We start from the raw sequence: 17,560 nt of genomic DNA, 5'->3' as shown, positions 1-17,560 counted from the left end.
CTGATTACTTGATCTTAAAAAGTAACTGAATTAGATTACAAGTTACTTTAAACGTTACTTGGTTCATTTGGAGGCCTGTCACGCGAACAGAGGAGGAAAAAAAAGCTCTCCACAGCTCAAGATCTTAAGGTTAAGAAATTAACCAAGGTTTTCTGATATGAGTGAGGTATCTCCCGATTACTGATTACTAGTTACTCCTTAAAATAGTAACTTAGTTACTATACAATTACTTTGAAAAAGTAATCCGATTACTGATTACTAGTTACTTCTAAAAGTAGTAATTTAGTTACTATACAGTTACTTTGAAAAAGTAATCCGATTACTGATTACTAGTTACTCCTTAAAATAGTAACTTAGTTACTATACAGTTACTTTGAAAAAGTAATCCGATTACTGATTACTAGTTACTCCTTAAAATAGTAACTTAGTTACTATACAGTTACTTTGAAAAAGTAATCCGATTACTGATTACTAGTTACTCCTTAAAATAGTAATTTAGTTACTATACAGTTACTTTGAAAAAGTAATCTGATTACTGATTACTAGTAACTCCTTAAAATAGTAACTTAGTTACTATAAAGTTACTTTGAAAAAGTAATCCGATTACAAGTTACTTTAAACGTTACTTGGTTCATTTGGAGGCCTGTCACGCGAACAGAGGAGGAAAAAGAAAGCTCTCCACAGCTCAAGATCTTAAGGTTAAGAAATTAACCAAGGTTTTCTGATATATGAGTGAGGTATCTCCCGATTACTGATTACTAGTTACTCCTTAAAATAGTAACTTAGTTACTATACAGTTACTTTGAAAAAGTAATCCGATTACTGATTACTAGTTACTCCTTAAAATAGTAACTTAGTTACTATACAGTTACTTTGAAAAAGTAATCCGATTACTGATTACTAGTTACTCCTTAAAATAGTAACTTAGTTACTATACAGTTACTTTGAAAAAGTAATCCGATTACTGATTACTAGTTACTCCTTAAAATAGTAACTTAGTTACTATACAGTTACTTTTAAAAAGTAATCCGATTACTGATAACTAGTTACTCCTTAAAATAGTAATTTAGTTACTATACAGTTACTTTGAAAAAGTAATCCGATTACTGATCAGTAGTTACTCCTTAAAATAGTAACTTAGTTACTATAAAGTTACTTTGAAAAAGTAATCCGATTACAAGTTACTTTAAACGTTACTTGGTTCATTTGGAGGCCTGTCACGCGAACAGAGGAGGAAAAAGAAAGCTCTCCACAGCTCAAGATCTTAAGGTTAAGAAATTAACCAAGGTTTTCTGATATATGAGTGAGGTATCTCCCGATTACTGATTACTAGTTACTCCTTAAAATAGTAACTTAGTTACTATACAGTTACTTTGAAAAAGTAATCCGATTACTGATTACTAGTTACTCCTTAAAATAGTAACTTAGTTACTATATAGTTACTTTGAAAAAGTAATCCGATTACTGATTACTAGTTACTCCTTAAAATAGTAATTTAGTTACTATACAGTTACTTTGAAAAAGTAATCTGATTACTGATTACTAGTTACTCCTTAAAATAGTAACTTAGTTACTATAAAGTTACTTTGAAAAAGTAATCCGATTACAAGTTACTTTAAACGTTACTTGGTTCATTTGGAGGCCTGTCACGCGAACAGAGGAGGAAAAAGAAAGCTCTCCACAGCTCAAGATCTTAAGGTTAAGAAATTAACCAAGGTTTTCTGATATGAGTGAGGTATCTCCCGATTACTGATTACTAGTTACTCCTTAAAATAGTAACTTAGTTACTATACAGTTACTTTGAAAAAGTAATCCGATTACTGTTTACTAGTCACTCCTTAAAATAGTAACTTAGTTACTATATAGTTACTTTGAAAAAGTAATCCGATTACTAGTTACTCCTAGAAATAGTAACTTAGTTACTTTTTTTACTTTAGAAACCGTACCCGAATTCTAAATATCCCCATAGCAGACGCTATATTTCATGGGGGGGAAACATTTGTTTTGCGCCACAGTTCAGCTGCTTAAGGTGCAGTTAGACAGGTCAACCAGCAGATGGCGAACTCCCAGCGCAGCCTTTATATAATATTTATAGGCGAACCACATGGCCCCCTTGACCAATCAAAGGAGCTAGTTTAGGGACGGCCACCTCATTGGTTCATTTGGAGGCCTGTCACGCGAACAGAGGAGGAAAAAGAAAGCTCTCCACAGCTCAAGATCTTAAGGTTAAGAAATTAACCAAGGTTTTCTGACATATGAGTGAGGTATCTCCCGATTACTGATTACTAGTTACTCCTTAAAATAGTAACTTAGTTACTATACAGTTTCTTTGAAAAAGTAATCCGATTACTGATTACTAGTTACTCCTTAAAATTGTAATTTAGTTACTTTACTGATTACTTGATCTTAAAAAGTAACTAAATTAGATTACAAGTTACTTTAAACGTTACTTGGTTCATTTGGAGGCCTGTCACGCGAACAGAGGAGGAAAAAAAAGCTCTCCACAGCTCAATATCTTAAGGTTAAGAAATTAACCAAGGTTTTCTGATGAGTGAGATATCTCCCGATTACTGATTACTTGTTACTCCTTAAAATAGTAACTTAGTCACTATACAGTTACTTTGAAAAAGTAATACGATTACTGATTACTAGTTACTCCTTAAAATAGTAATTTAGTTACTATACAGTTACTTTGAAAAAGTAATCCGATTACTGATTACTAGTTACTCCTTAAAATAGTAACTTAGTTACTATACAGTTACTTTGAAAAAGTAATCCGATTACTGATTACTAGTTACTCCTTAAAATTGTAATTTAGTTACTTTACTGATTACCTGATCTTAAAAAGTAACTAAATTAGATTACAAGTTACTTTAAACGTTACTTGGTTCATTTGGAGGCCTGTCACGCGAACAGAGGAGGAAAAAAAAGCTCTCCACAGCTCAATATCTTAAGGTTAAGAAATTAACCAAGGTTTTCTGATGAGTGAGATATCTCCCGATTACTGATTACTTGTTACTCCTTAAAATAGTAACTTAGTCAATATACAGTTACTTTGAAAAAGTAATCCGATTACTGATTACTAGTTACTCCTTAAAATAGTAACTTAGTTACTATACAGTTACTTTGAAAAAGTAATCCGATTACTGATTACCAGTTACTCCTTAAAATTATAATTTAGTTACTTTACTGATTACTTGATCTTAAAAAGTAACTAAATTAGATTACAAGTTACTTTAAACGTCACTTGGTTCATTTGGAGGCCTGTCACGCGAACAGAGGAGGAAAAAAAAGCTCTCCACAGCTCAAGATCTTAAGGTTAAGAAATTAACCAAGGTTTTCTGATATATGAGTGAGGTATCTCCCGATTACTGATAACTAGTTACTCCTTAAAATAGTAACTTAGTTACTATACAGTTACTTTGAAAAAGTAATCCGATTACTGATTACTAGTTACTCCCTAAAATAATAACTTAGTTACTATATAGTTACTTTGAAAAAGTAATCCGATTACTGATTACTAGTTACTCCTTAAAATTGTAATTTAGTTACTTTACTGATTACTTGATCTTAAAAAGTAACTAAATTAGATTACAAGTTACTTTAAACGTTACTTGGTTCATTTGGAGGCCTGTCACGCGAACAGAGGAGGAAAAAAAAGCTCTCCACAGCTCAATATCTTAAGGTTAAGAAATTAACCAAGGTTTTCTGATGAGTGAGATATCTCCCGATTACTGATTACTTGTTACTCCTTAAAATAGTAACTTAGTCACTATACAGTTACTTTGAAAAAGTAATCCGATTACTGATTACTAGTTACTCCCTAAAATAGTAACTTAGTTACTATATACTTACTTTGAAAAAGTAATCCGATTACTGATTACTAGTTACTCCTTAAAATTGTAATTTAGTTACTTTACTGATAACTTGATCTTAAAAAGTAACTAAATTAGATTACAAGTTACTTTAAACGTTACTTGGTTCATTTGGAGGCCTGTCACGCGAACAGAGGAGGAAAAAAAAGCTCTCCACAGCTCAATATCTTAAGGTTAAGAAATTAACCAAGGTTTTCTGATGAGTGAGATATCTCCCGATTACTGATTACTTGTTACTCCTTAAAATAGTAACTTAGTCACTATACAGTTACTTTGAAAAAGTAATCCGATTACTGATTACTAGTTACTCCTTAAAATAGTAATTTAGTTACTATACAGTTACTTTGAAAAAGTAATCCGATTACTGATTACTAGTTACTCCTTAAAATAGTAATTTAGTTACTTTACTGATTACTTGATCTTAAAAAGTAACTGAATTAGATTACAAGTTACTTTAAACGTTACTTGGTTCATTTGGAGGCCTGTCACGCGAACAGAGGAGGAAAAAAAAGCTCTCCACAGCTCAAGATCTTAAGGTTAAGAAATTAACCAAGGTTTTCTGATGAGTGAGATATCTCCCTATTACTGATTACTTGTTACTCCTTAAAATAGTAACTTAGTCACTATACAGTTACTTTGAAAAAGTAATCCGATTACTGATTACTAGTTACTCCTTAAAATAGTAATTTAGTTACTATACAGTTACTTTGAAAAAGTAATCCGATTACTGATTACTAGTTACTCCTTAAAATAGTAACTTAGTTACTATACAGTTACTTTGAAAAAGTAATCCGATTACTGATTACTAGTTACTCCTTAAAATTGTAATTTAGTTACTTTACTGATTACCTGATCTTAAAAAGTAACTAAATTAGATTACAAGTTACTTTAAACGTTACTTGGTTCATTTGGAGGCCTGTCACGCGAACAGAGGAGGAAAAAAAAGCTCTCCACAGCTCAAGATCTTAAGGTTAAGAAATTAACCAAGGTTTTCTGATAAATGAGTGGGGTATCTCCCGATTACTGATAACTAGTTACTCCTTAAAATAGTAACTTAGTTACTATACAGTTACTTTGAAAAAGTAATCCGATTACTGATTACTAGTTACTCCTTAAAATAGTAACTTAGTTACTATATAGTTACTTTGAAAAACTAATCCGATTACTGATTACTAGTTACTCCTTAAAATAGTAACTTAGTTACTATACAGTTACTTTGAAAAAGTAATCCGATTACTGATTACTAGTTACTCCTTAAAATTGTAATTTAGATACTTTACTGATTATTTGATCTTAAAAAGTAACTAAATTAGATTACAAGTTACTTTAAACGTTACTTGGTTCATTTGGAGGCCTGTCACGCGAACAGAGGAGGAAAAAAAAGCTCTCCACAGCTCAATATCTTAAGGTTAAGAAATTAACCAAGGTTTTCTGATGAGTGAGATATCTCCCGATTACTGATTACTTGTTACTCCTTAAAATAGTAACTTAGTCACTATACAGTTACTTTGAAAAAGTAATCCGATTACTGATTACTAGTTACTGATTACTAGTTACTCCTTAAAATAGTAATTTAGTTACTATACAGTTACTTTGAAAAAGTAATCCGATTACTGATTACTAGTTACTCCTTAAAATAGTAATTTAGTTACTTTACTGATTACTTGATCTTAAAAAGTAACTGAATTAGATTACAAGTTACTTTAAACGTTACTTGGTTCATTTGGAGGCCTGTCACGCGAACAGAGGAGGAAAAAAAAGCTCTCCACAGCTCAAGATCTTAAGGTTAAGAAATTAACCAAGGTTTTCTGATGAGTGAGACATCTCCCGATTACTGATTACTTGTTACTCCTTAAAATAGTAACTTAGTCACTATACAGTTACTTTGAAAAAGTAATCCGATTACTGATTACTAGTTACTCCTTAAAATAGTAACTTAGTTACTATACAGTTACTTTGAAAAAGTAATCCGATTACTGATTACCAGTTACTCCTTAAAATTATAATTTAGTTACTTTACTGATTACTTGATCTTAAAAAGTAACTAAATTAGATTACAAGTTACTTTAAACGTCACTTGGTTCATTTGGAGGCCTGTCACGCGAACAGAGGAGGAAAAAAAAGCTCTCCACAGCTCAAGATTTTAAGGTTAAGAAATTAACCAAGGTTTTCTGATATATGAGTGAGGTATCTCCCGATTACTGATAACTAGTTACTCCTTAAAATAGTAACTTAGTTACTATACAGTTACTTTGAAAAAGTAATCCGATTACTGATTACTAGTTACTCCCTAAAATAGTAACTTAGTTACTATATACTTACTTTGAAAAAGTAATCCGATTACTGATTACTAGTTACTCCTTAAAATTGTAATTTAGTTACTTTACTGATTACTTGATCTTAAAAAGTAACTAAATTAGATTACAAGTTACTTTAAACGTTACTTGGTTCATTTGGAGGCCTGTCACGCGAACAGAGGAGGAAAAAAAAGCTCTCCACAGCTCAATATCTTAAGGTTAAGAAATTAACCAAGGTTTTCTGATGAGTGAGATATCTCCCGATTACTGATTACTTGTTACTCCTTAAAATAGTAACTTAGTCACTATACAGTTACTTTGAAAAAGTAATCCGATTACTGATTACTAGTTACTCCTTAAAATAGTAATTTAGTTACTATACAGTTACTTTGAAAAAGTAATCCGATTACTGATTACTAGTTACTCCTTAAAATAGTAATTTAGTTACTTTACTGATTACTTGATCTTAAAAAGTAACTGAATTAGATTACAAGTTACTTTAAACGTTACTTGGTTCATTTGGAGGCCTGTCACGCGAACAGAGGAGGAAAAAAAAGCTCTCCACAGCTCAAGATCTTAAGGTTAAGAAATTAACCAAGGTTTTCTGATGAGTGAGATATCTCCCTATTACTGATTACTTGTTACTCTTTAAAATAGTAACTTAGTCACTATACAGTTACTTTGAAAAAGTAATCCGATTACTGATTACTAGTTACTCCTTAAAATAGTAATTTAGTTACTATACAGTTACTTTGAAAAAGTAATCCGATTACTGATTACTAGTTACTCCTTAAAATAGTAACTTAGTTACTATACAGTTACTTTGAAAAAGTAATCCGATTACTGATTACTAGTTACTCCTTAAAATTGTAATTTAGTTACTTTACTGATTACCTGATCTTAAAAAGTAACTAAATTAGATTACAAGTTACTTTAAACGTTACTTGGTTCATTTGGAGGCCTGTCACGCGAACAGAGGAGGAAAAAAAAGCTCTCCACAGCTCAAGATCTTAAGGTTAAGAAATTAACCAAGGTTTTCTGATAAATGAGTGGGGTATCTCCCGATTACTGATAACTAGTTACTCCTTAAAATAGTAACTTAGTTACTATACAGTTACTTTGAAAAAGTAATCCGATTACTGATTACTAGTTACTCCTTAAAATAGTAACTTAGTTACTATATAGTTACTTTGAAAAACTAATCCGATTACTGATTACTAGTTACTCCTTAAAATAGTAACTTAGTTACTATACAGTTACTTTGAAAAAGTAATCCGATTACTGATTACTAGTTACTCCTTAAAATTGTAATTTAGATACTTTACTGATTATTTGATCTTAAAAAGTAACTAAATTAGATTACAAGTTACTTTAAACGTTACTTGGTTCATTTGGAGGCCTGTCACGCGAACAGAGGAGGAAAAAAAAGCTCTCCACAGCTCAATATCTTAAGGTTAAGAAATTAACCAAGGTTTTCTGATGAGTGAGATATCTCCCGATTACTGATTACTTGTTACTCCTTTAAATAGTAACTTAGTCACTATACAGTTACTTTGAAAAAGTAATCCGATTACTGATTACTAGTTACTGATTACTAGTTACTCCTTAAAATAGTAATTTAGTTACTATACAGTTACTTTGAAAAAGTAATCCGATTACTGATTACTAGTTACTCCTTAAAATAGTAATTTAGTTACTTTACTGATTACTTGATCTTAAAAAGTAACTGAATTAGATTACAAGTTACTTTAAACGTTACTTGGTTCATTTGGAGGCCTGTCACGCGAACAGAGGAGGAAAAAAAAGCTCTCCACAGCTCAAGATCTTAAGGTTAAGAAATTAACCAAGGTTTTCTGATGAGTGAGACATCTCCCGATTACTGATTACTTGTTACTCCTTAAAATAGTAACTTAGTCACTATACAGTTACTTTGAAAAAGTAATCCGATTACTGATTACTAGTTACTCCTTAAAATAGTAACTTAGTTACTATACAGTTACTTTGAAAAAGTAATCCGATTACTGATTACTAGTTACTCCTTAAAATAGTAACTTAGTTACTATACAGTTACTTTGAAAAAGTAATCCGATTACTGATTACCAGTTACTCCTTAAAATTGTAATTTAGTTACTTTACTGATTACTTGATCTTAAAAAGTAACTAAATTAGATTACAAGTTACTTTAAACGTTACTTGGTTCATTTGGAGGCCTGTCACGCGAACAGAGGAGGAAAAAAAAGCTCTCCACAGCTCAAGATCTTAAGGTTAAGAAATTAACCAAGGTTTTCTGATATATGAGTGAGGTATCTCCCGATTACTGATTACTAGTTACTCCTTAAAATAGTAACTTAGTTACTATACAAGTACTTTGAAAAAGTAATCCGATTACTGATTACTAGTTACTTCTAAAAGTAGTAATTTAGTTTCTATACAGTTACTTTGAAAAAGTAATCCGATTACTTATTACTAGTTACTCCTTAAAATAGTAACTTAGTTACTATATAGTTACTTTGAAAAAGTAATCCGATTACTGATTACTAGTTACTCCTTAAAATTGTAATTTAGTTACTTTACTGATTACTTGATCTTAAAAAGTAACTAAATTAGATTACAAGTTACTTTAAACGTTACTTGGTTCATTTGGAGGCCTGTCACGCGAACAGAGGAGGAAAAAAAAGCTCTCCACAGCTCAATATCTTAAGGTTAAGAAATTAACCAAGGTTTTCTGATGAGTGAGATATCTCCCGATTACTGATTACTTGTTACTCCTTAAAATAGTAACTTAGTCACTATACAGTTACTTTGAAAAAGTCATCCGATTACTGATTACTAGTTACTCCTTAAAATAGTAATTTAGTTACTATACAGTTACTTTGAAAAAGTAATCCGATTACTGATTACTAGTTACTCCTTAAAATAGTAATTTAGTTACTTTACTGATTACTTGATCTTAAAAAGTAACTGAATTAGATTACAAGTTACTTTAAACGTTACTTGGTTCATTTGGAGGCCTGTCACGCGAACAGAGGAGGAAAAAAAAGCTCTCCACAGCTCAAGATCTTAAGGTTAAGAAATTAACCAAGGTTTTCTGATATGAGTGAGGTATCTCCCGATTACTGATTACTAGTTACTCCTTAAAATAGTAACTTAGTTACTATACAATTACTTTGAAAAAGTAATCCGATTACTGATTACTAGTTACTTCTAAAAGTAGTAATTTAGTTACTATACAGTTACTTTGAAAAAGTAATCCGATTACTGATTACTAGTTACTCCTTAAAATAGTAACTTAGTTACTATACAGTTACTTTGAAAAAGTAATCCGATTACTGATTACTAGTTACTCCTTAAAATAGTAACTTAGTTACTATACAGTTACTTTGAAAAAGTAATCCGATTACTGATTACTAGTTACTCCTTAAAATAGTAACTTAGTTACTATACAGTTACTTTGAAAAAGTAATCCGATTACTGATTACTAGTTACTCCTTAAAATAGTAATTTAGTTACTATACAGTTACTTTGAAAAAGTAATCTGATTACTGATTACTAGTTACTCCTTAAAATAGTAACTTAGTTACTATAAAGTTACTTTGAAAAAGTAATCCGATTACAAGTTACTTTAAACGTTACTTGGTTCATTTGGAGGCCTGTCACGCGAACAGAGGAGGAAAAAGAAAGCTCTCCACAGCTCAAGATCTTAAGGTTAAGAAATTAACCAAGGTTTTCTGATATATGAGTGAGGTATCTCCCGATTACTGATTACTAGTTACTCCTTAAAATAGTAACTTAGTTACTATACAGTTACTTTGAAAAAGTAATCCGATTACTGATTACTAGTTACTCCTTAAAATAGTAACTTAGTTACTATACAGTTACTTTGAAAAAGTAATCCGATTACTGATTACTAGTTACTCCTTAAAATAGTAACTTAGTTACTATACAGTTACTTTTAAAAAGTAATCCGATTACTGATTACTAGTTACTCCTTAAAATAGTAATTTAGTTACTATACAGTTACTTTGAAAAAGTAATCCGATTACTGATCAGTAGTTACTCCTTAAAATTGTAATTTAGTTACTTTACTGATTACCTGATCTTAAAAAGTAACTAAATTAGATTATAAGTTACTTTAAACGTTACTTGGTTCATTTGGAGGCCTGTCACGCGAACAGAGGAGGAAAAAAAAGCTCTCCACAGCTCAAGATCTTAAGGTTAAGAAATTAACCAAGGTTTTCTGATATATGAGTGAGGTATCTCCCGATTACTGATAACTAGTTACTCCTTAAAATAGTAACTTAGTTACTAAACAGTTACTTTGAAAAAGTAATCCGATTACTGATTACTAGTTACTCCCTAAAATAGTAACTTAGTTACTATATAGTTACTTTGAAAAAGTAATCCGATTACTGATTACTAGTTACTCCTTAAAATTGTAATTTAGTTACTTTACTGATTACTTGATCTTAAAAAGTAACTAAATTAGATTACAAGTTACTTTAAACGTTACTTGGTTCATTTGGAGGCCTGTCACGCGAACAGAGGAGGAAAAAAAAGCTCTCCACAGCTCAATATCTTAAGGTTAAGAAATTAACCAAGGTTTTCTGATGAGTGAGATATCTCCCGATTACTGATTACTTGTTACTCCTTAAAATAGTAACTTAGTCACTATACAGTTACTTTGAAAAAGTCATCCGATTACTGATTACTAGTTACTCCTTAAAATAGTAATTTAGTTACTATACAGTTACTTTGAAAAAGTAATCCGATTACTGATTACTAGTTACTCCTTAAAATAGTAATTTAGTTACTTTACTGATTACTTGATCTTAAAAAGTAACTGAATTAGATTACAAGTTACTTTAAACGTTACTTGGTTCATTTGGAGGCCTGTCACGCGAACAGAGGAGGAAAAAAAAGCTCTCCACAGCTCAAGCTCTTAAGGTTAAGAAATTAACCAAGGTTTTCTGATATGAGTGAGGTATCTCCCGAGTACTGATTACTAGTTACTCCTTAAAATAGTAACTTAGTTACTATACAATTACTTTGAAAAAGTAATCCGATTACTGATTACTAGTTACTTCTAAAAGTAGTAATTTAGTTACTATACAGTTACTTTGAAAAAGTAATCCGATTACTGATTACTAGTTACTCCTTAAAATAGTAACTTAGTTACTATATAGTTACTTTGAAAAAGTAATCTGATTACTGATTACTAGTTACTCCTTAAAATAGTAACTTAGTTACTATAAAGTTACTTTGAAAAAGTAATCCGATTACAAGTTACTTTAAACGTTACTTGGTTCATTTGGAGGCCTGTCACGCGAACAGAGGAGGAAAAAGAAAGCTCTCCACAGCTCAAGATCTTAAGGTTAAGAAATTAACCAAGGTTTTCTGATATATGAGTGAGGTATCTCCCGATTACTGATTACTAGTTACTCCTTAAAATAGTAACTTAGTTACTATACAGTTACTTTGAAAAAGTAATCCGATTACTGATTACTAGTTACTCCTTAAAATAGTAACTTAGTTACTATACAGTTACTTTGAAAAAGTAATCCGATTACTGATTACTAGTTACTCCTTAAAATAGTAACTTAGTTACTATACAGTTACTTTGAAAAAGTAATCCGATTACTGATTACTAGTTACTCCCTAAAATAGTAACTTAGTTACTATATAGTTACTTTGAAAAAGTAATCCGATTACTGATTACTAGTTACTCCTTAAAATTGTAATTTAGTTACTATACAGTTACTTTGAAAAAGTAATCTGATTACTGATTACTAGTTACTCCTTAAAATAGTAACTTAGTTACTATAAAGTTACTTTGAAAAAGTAATCCGATTACAAGTTACTTTAAACGTTACTTGGTTCATTTGGAGGCCTGTCACGCGAACAGAGGAGGAAAAAGAAAGCTCTCCACAGCTCAAGATCTTAAGGTTAAGAAATTAACCAAGGTTTTCTGATATATGAGTGAGGTATCTCCCGATTACTGATTACTAGTTACTCCTTAAAATAGTAACTTAGTTACTATACAGTTACTTTGAAAAAGTAATCCGATTACTGATTACTAGTTACTCCTTAAAATAGTAACTTAGTTACTATACAGTTACTTTGAAAAAGTAATCCGATTACTGATTACTAGTTACTCCTTAAAATAGTAACTTAGTTACTATATAGTTACTTTGAAAAAGTAATCCGATTACTGATTACTAGTTACTCCTTAAAATAGTAATTTAGTTACTATACAGTTACTTTGAAAAAGTAATCTGATTACTGATTACTAGTTACTCCTTAAAATAGTAACTTAGTTACTATAAAGTTACTTTGAAAAAGTAATCCGATTACAAGTTACTTTAAACGTTACTTGGTTCATTTGGAGGCCTGTCACGCGAACAGAGGAGGAAAAAGAAAGCTCTCCACAGCTCAAGATCTTAAGGTTAAGAAATTAACCAAGGTTTTCTGATATATGAGTGAGGTATCTCCCGATTACTGATTACTAGTTACTCCTTAAAATAGTAACTTAGTTACTATACAGTTACTTTGAAAAAGTAATCCGATTACTGATTACTAGTTACTCCTTAAAATAGTAACTTAGTTACTATACAGTTACTTTGAAAAAGTAATCCGATTACTGATTACTAGTTACTCCTTAAAATAGTAACTTATTTACTTTTCTGATTACTTGATCTTAAAAAGTACCTTAATTAGATTACAAGTTACTTAAAACGTTACTTGGTTCATTTGGAGGCCTGTCACGCGAACAGAGGAGGAAAAAGAAAGCTCTCCACAGCTCAAGATCTTAAGGTTAAGAAATTAACCAAGGTTTTCTGATATATGAGTGAGGTATCTCCCGATTACTGATTACTAGTTACTCCTTAAAATAGTAACTTAGTTACTATACAGTTACTTTGAAAAAGTAATCCGATTACTGATTACTAGTCACTCCTTAAAATAGTAACTTAGTTACTATATAGTTACTTTGAAAAAGTAATCCGATTACTAGTTACTCCTAGAAATAGTATCTTAGTTACTTTTTTTACTTTAGAAACCGTACCCGAATTCTAAATATCCCCATAGCAGACGCTATATTTCATGGGGGGGAAACATTTGTTTTGCGCCACAGTTCAGCTGCTTAAGGTGCAGTTAGACAGGTCAACCAGCAGATGGCGAACTCCCAGCGCAGCCTTTATATAATATTTATAGGCGAACCACATGGCCCCCTTGACCAATCAAAGGAGCTAGTTTAGGGACGGCCACCTCATTGGTTCATTTGGAGGCCTGTCACGCGAACAGAGGAGGAAAAAGAAAGCTCTCCACAGCTCAAGATCTTAAGGTTAAGAAATTAACCAAGGTTTTCTGATATATGAGTGAGGTATCTCCCGATTACTGATTACTAGTTACTCCTTAAAATAGTAACTTAGTTACTATATAGTTACTTTGAAAAAGTAATCCGATAACTGATTACTAGTTACTCCTTAAAATAGTAATTTAGTTACTTTACTGATTACTTGATCTTAAAAAGTAACTAAATTAGATTACAAGTTACTTTAAACGTTACTTGGTTCATTTGGAGGCCTGTCACGCGAACAGAGGAGGAAAAAAAAGCTCTCCACAGCTCAAGATCTTAAGGTTAAGAAATTAACCAAGGTTTTCTGATATATGAGTGAGGTATCTCCCGATTACTGATTACTAGTTACTCCTTAAAATAGTAACTTAGTTACTATACAATTACTTTGAAAAAGTAATCCGATTACTGATTACTAGTTACTTCTAAAAGTAGTAATTTAGTTACTATACAGTTACTTTGAAAAAGTAATCCGATTACAAGTTACTTTAAACGTTACTTGGTTCATTTGGAGGCCTGTCACGCGAACAGAGGAGGAAAAAGAAAGCTCTCCACAGCTCAAGATCTTAAGGTTAAGAAATTAACCAAGGTTTTCTGATATATGAGTGAGGTATCTCCCGATTACTGATTACTAGTTACTCCTTAAAATAGTAACTTAGTTACTATATAGTTACTTTGAAAAAGTAATCCGATTACTGATTACTAGTTACTCCTTAAAATAGTAACTTAGTTACTATACAGTTTCTTTGAAAAAGTAATCCGATTACTGATTACTAGTTACTCCTTAAAATAGTAACTTAGTTACTTTATTGATTACTTGATCTTAAAAAGTAAGTAAATTAGATTACAAGTTACTTTAAACGTTACTTGGTTCATTTGGAGGCCTGTCACGCGAACAGAGGAGGAAAAAAAAGCTCTCCACAGCTCAAGATCTTAAGGTTAAGAAATTAACCAAGGTTTTCTGATATATGAGTGAGGTATCTCCCGATTACTGATTACTAGTTACTCCTTAAAATAGTAACTTAGTTACTATACAGTTACTTTTAAAAAGTGATCCGATTACTGATTACTAGTTACTCCATAAAATAGTAACTTAGTTATTATATAGTTACTTTGAAAAAGTAATCCTATTACAGATTACTTGTTACTCCTTAAAATAGTAACTTAGTTACAATACAGTTACTTTGAAAAAGTAATCCGATTACTGATTACTAGTTACTCCTTAAAATAGTAACATAGTTACTATACGGTTACTTTGAAAAAGTAATCCGATTACTGATTACTAGTTACTCCTTAAAATAGTAACTTAGTTACTTTACTGATTACTTTATCTTAAAAAGTACCTTAATTAGATTACAAGTTACTTTAAACGTTACTTGGTTCATTTGGAGGCCTGTCACGCGAACAGAGGAGGAAAAAAAAGCTCTCCACAGCTCAAGATCTTAAGGTTAAGAAATTAACCAAGGTTTTCTGATGAGTGAGATATCTCCCGATTACTGATTACTTGTTACTCCTTAAAATAGTAACTTAGTCACTATACAGTTACTTTGAAAAAGTAATCCGATTACTGATTACTAGTTACTCCTTAAAATAGTAATTTAGTTACTGTACAGTTACTTTGAAAAAGTAATCCGATTACTGATTACTAGTTACTCCTTAAAATTCTAATTTAGTTACTTTACTGATTACTTGATCTTAAAAAGTAACTAAATTAGATTACAAGTTACTTTAAACGTTACTTGGTTCATTTGGAGGCCTGTCACGCGAACAGAGGAGGAAAAAAAAGCTCTCCACAGCTCAAGATCTTAAGGTTAAGAAATTAACCAAGGTTTTCTGATATATGAGTGAGGTATCTCCCGATTACTGATTACTAGTTACTCCTTAAAATAGTAACTTAGTTACTATACAGTTACTTTGAAAAAGTAATCCGATTACTGATTACTAGTCACTCCTTAAAATAGTAACTTAGTTACTATATAGTTACTTTGAAAAAGTAATCCGATTACTAGTTACTCCTAGAAATAGTAACTTAGTTACTTTTTTTACTTTAGAAACCGTACCCGAATTCTAAATATCCCCATAGCAGACGCTATATTTCATGGGGGGGAAACATTTGTTTTGCGCCACAGTTCAGCTGCTTAAGGTGCAGTTAGACAGGTCAACCAGCAGATGGCGAACTCCCAGCGCAGCCTTTATATAATATTTATAGGCGAACCACATGGCCCCCTTGACCAATCAAAGGAGCTAGTTTAGGGACGGCCACCTCATTGGTTCATTTGGAGGCCTGTCACGCGAACAGAGGAGGAAAAAGAAAGCTCTCCACAGCTCAAGATCTTAAGGTTAAGAAATTAACCAAGGTTTTCTGATATATGAGTGAGGTATCTCCCGATTACTGATTACTAGTTACTCCTTAAAATAGTAACTTAGTTACTATACAGTTACTTTGAAAAAGTAATCCGATTACTGATTACTAGTTACTCCTTAAAATAGTAACTTAGTTACTTTTCTGATTACTTGATCTTAAAAAGTAACTAAATTAGATTACAAGTTACTTTAAACGTTACTTGGTTCATTTGGAGGCCTGTCACGCGAACAGAGGAGGAAAAAAAAAAGCTCTCCACAGCTCAAGATCTTAAGGTTAAGAAATTAACCAAGGTTTTCTGATATATGAGTGAGGTATCTCCCGATTACTGATTACTAGTCACTCCTTAAAATAGTAACTTAGGTACTATACAGTTACTTTGAAAAAGTAATCCGATTACTGATTACTAGTTACTCCTTAAAGAGGACCTATTATACTACTTTTCTGGTCTTAATTTCTTGTTTTACACTGCTATAGAGCAACCTGACACGAATCACACCACAAAAAACTATGTAGATTTTCGGGAAGCTCTTTCTCTTATTTTGGCGATCCAGCACATCCTGTCAACACTTGAGTGTGTGTGCTTCGGCAATCTCCGCTCCCTCCGCCTGTGCATCGGCCATCTCCGCTACCCTCCCCCCCTCTTGCAAACCCCACTCCGTTGTGATTGGTTACCTTCCTTCCGGAACACTTTCAGTGGCGGGAAGCGCGAGCATGGACCTATAAGGGCGCGAGGCAGACGCGAACAGGGAAGTGACAGCATTACCATACATGGAAACATCTGCGTGTCACGTCACCAATTTTTATGCGACGTCACAAATTATGAAAGGGTAGACCGCTTTGAAGACGTGACTTCTCGACTGGCTAGAATAGTGTTTAGTGCTCTGCACAGACACCCCAGACGGTCAGCAGGGAATACGTCGAAATGCATGTAAGTCATTATTTGATCATTTAGTATGGTTAAGCATGACTATGAATCATCATAACAACGTTTATAGGTCATAAAAGTCAAAAAGCATCATAGGTCCTCTTTAAAATAGTAACTTATTTACTATACAGTTACTTTGAAAAAGTAATCCGATTACTGATTACTAGTTACTCCTTAAAATAGTAACTTAGTTACTATACAGTTACTTTGAAAAAGTAATCCGATTACTAGTTACTCCTTAAAATAGTAACTTAGTTACTTTTTTTACTTTAGAAACCGTACCCGAATTCTAAATATCCCCATAGCAGACGCTATATTTCATGGGGGGGAAACGTTTGTTTTGCGCCACAGTTCAGCTGCTTAAGGTGCAGTTAGACAGGTCAACCAGCAGATGGCGAACTCCCGGCGCAGCCTTTATATAATATTTATAGGCGAACCACATGGCCCCCTTGACCAATCAAAGGAGCTTGTTTAGGGACGGCCACCTCATTCGTTCATTTGGAGGCCTGTCACGCGAACAGAGGAGGAAAAAAAAAGCTCTCCACAGCTCAAGATCTTAAGGTTAAGAAATTAACCAAGGTTTTCTGATATGAGTGAGGTATCTCATAAGATCACCCTCCTTGCCCGGAGCGAGAAAAGGTGTTTTGCCTTAGACTGAAGAGATGACGTGACGACGGGACTTATGTAGTAGGAGGAAGTCCCTCCTCTGCAAGGCAGACGTCACGTCTATTGGCCAGTCACGACTGG

The sequence above is a fragment of the Ammodytes marinus genome, assembly GCF_949987685.1.
Source record: "Ammodytes marinus genome assembly, chromosome: 5".
Lineage (NCBI taxonomy): Eukaryota > Metazoa > Chordata > Actinopteri > Uranoscopiformes > Ammodytidae > Ammodytes > Ammodytes marinus.
Note: the sequence above shows the minus strand (reverse complement) of the source record.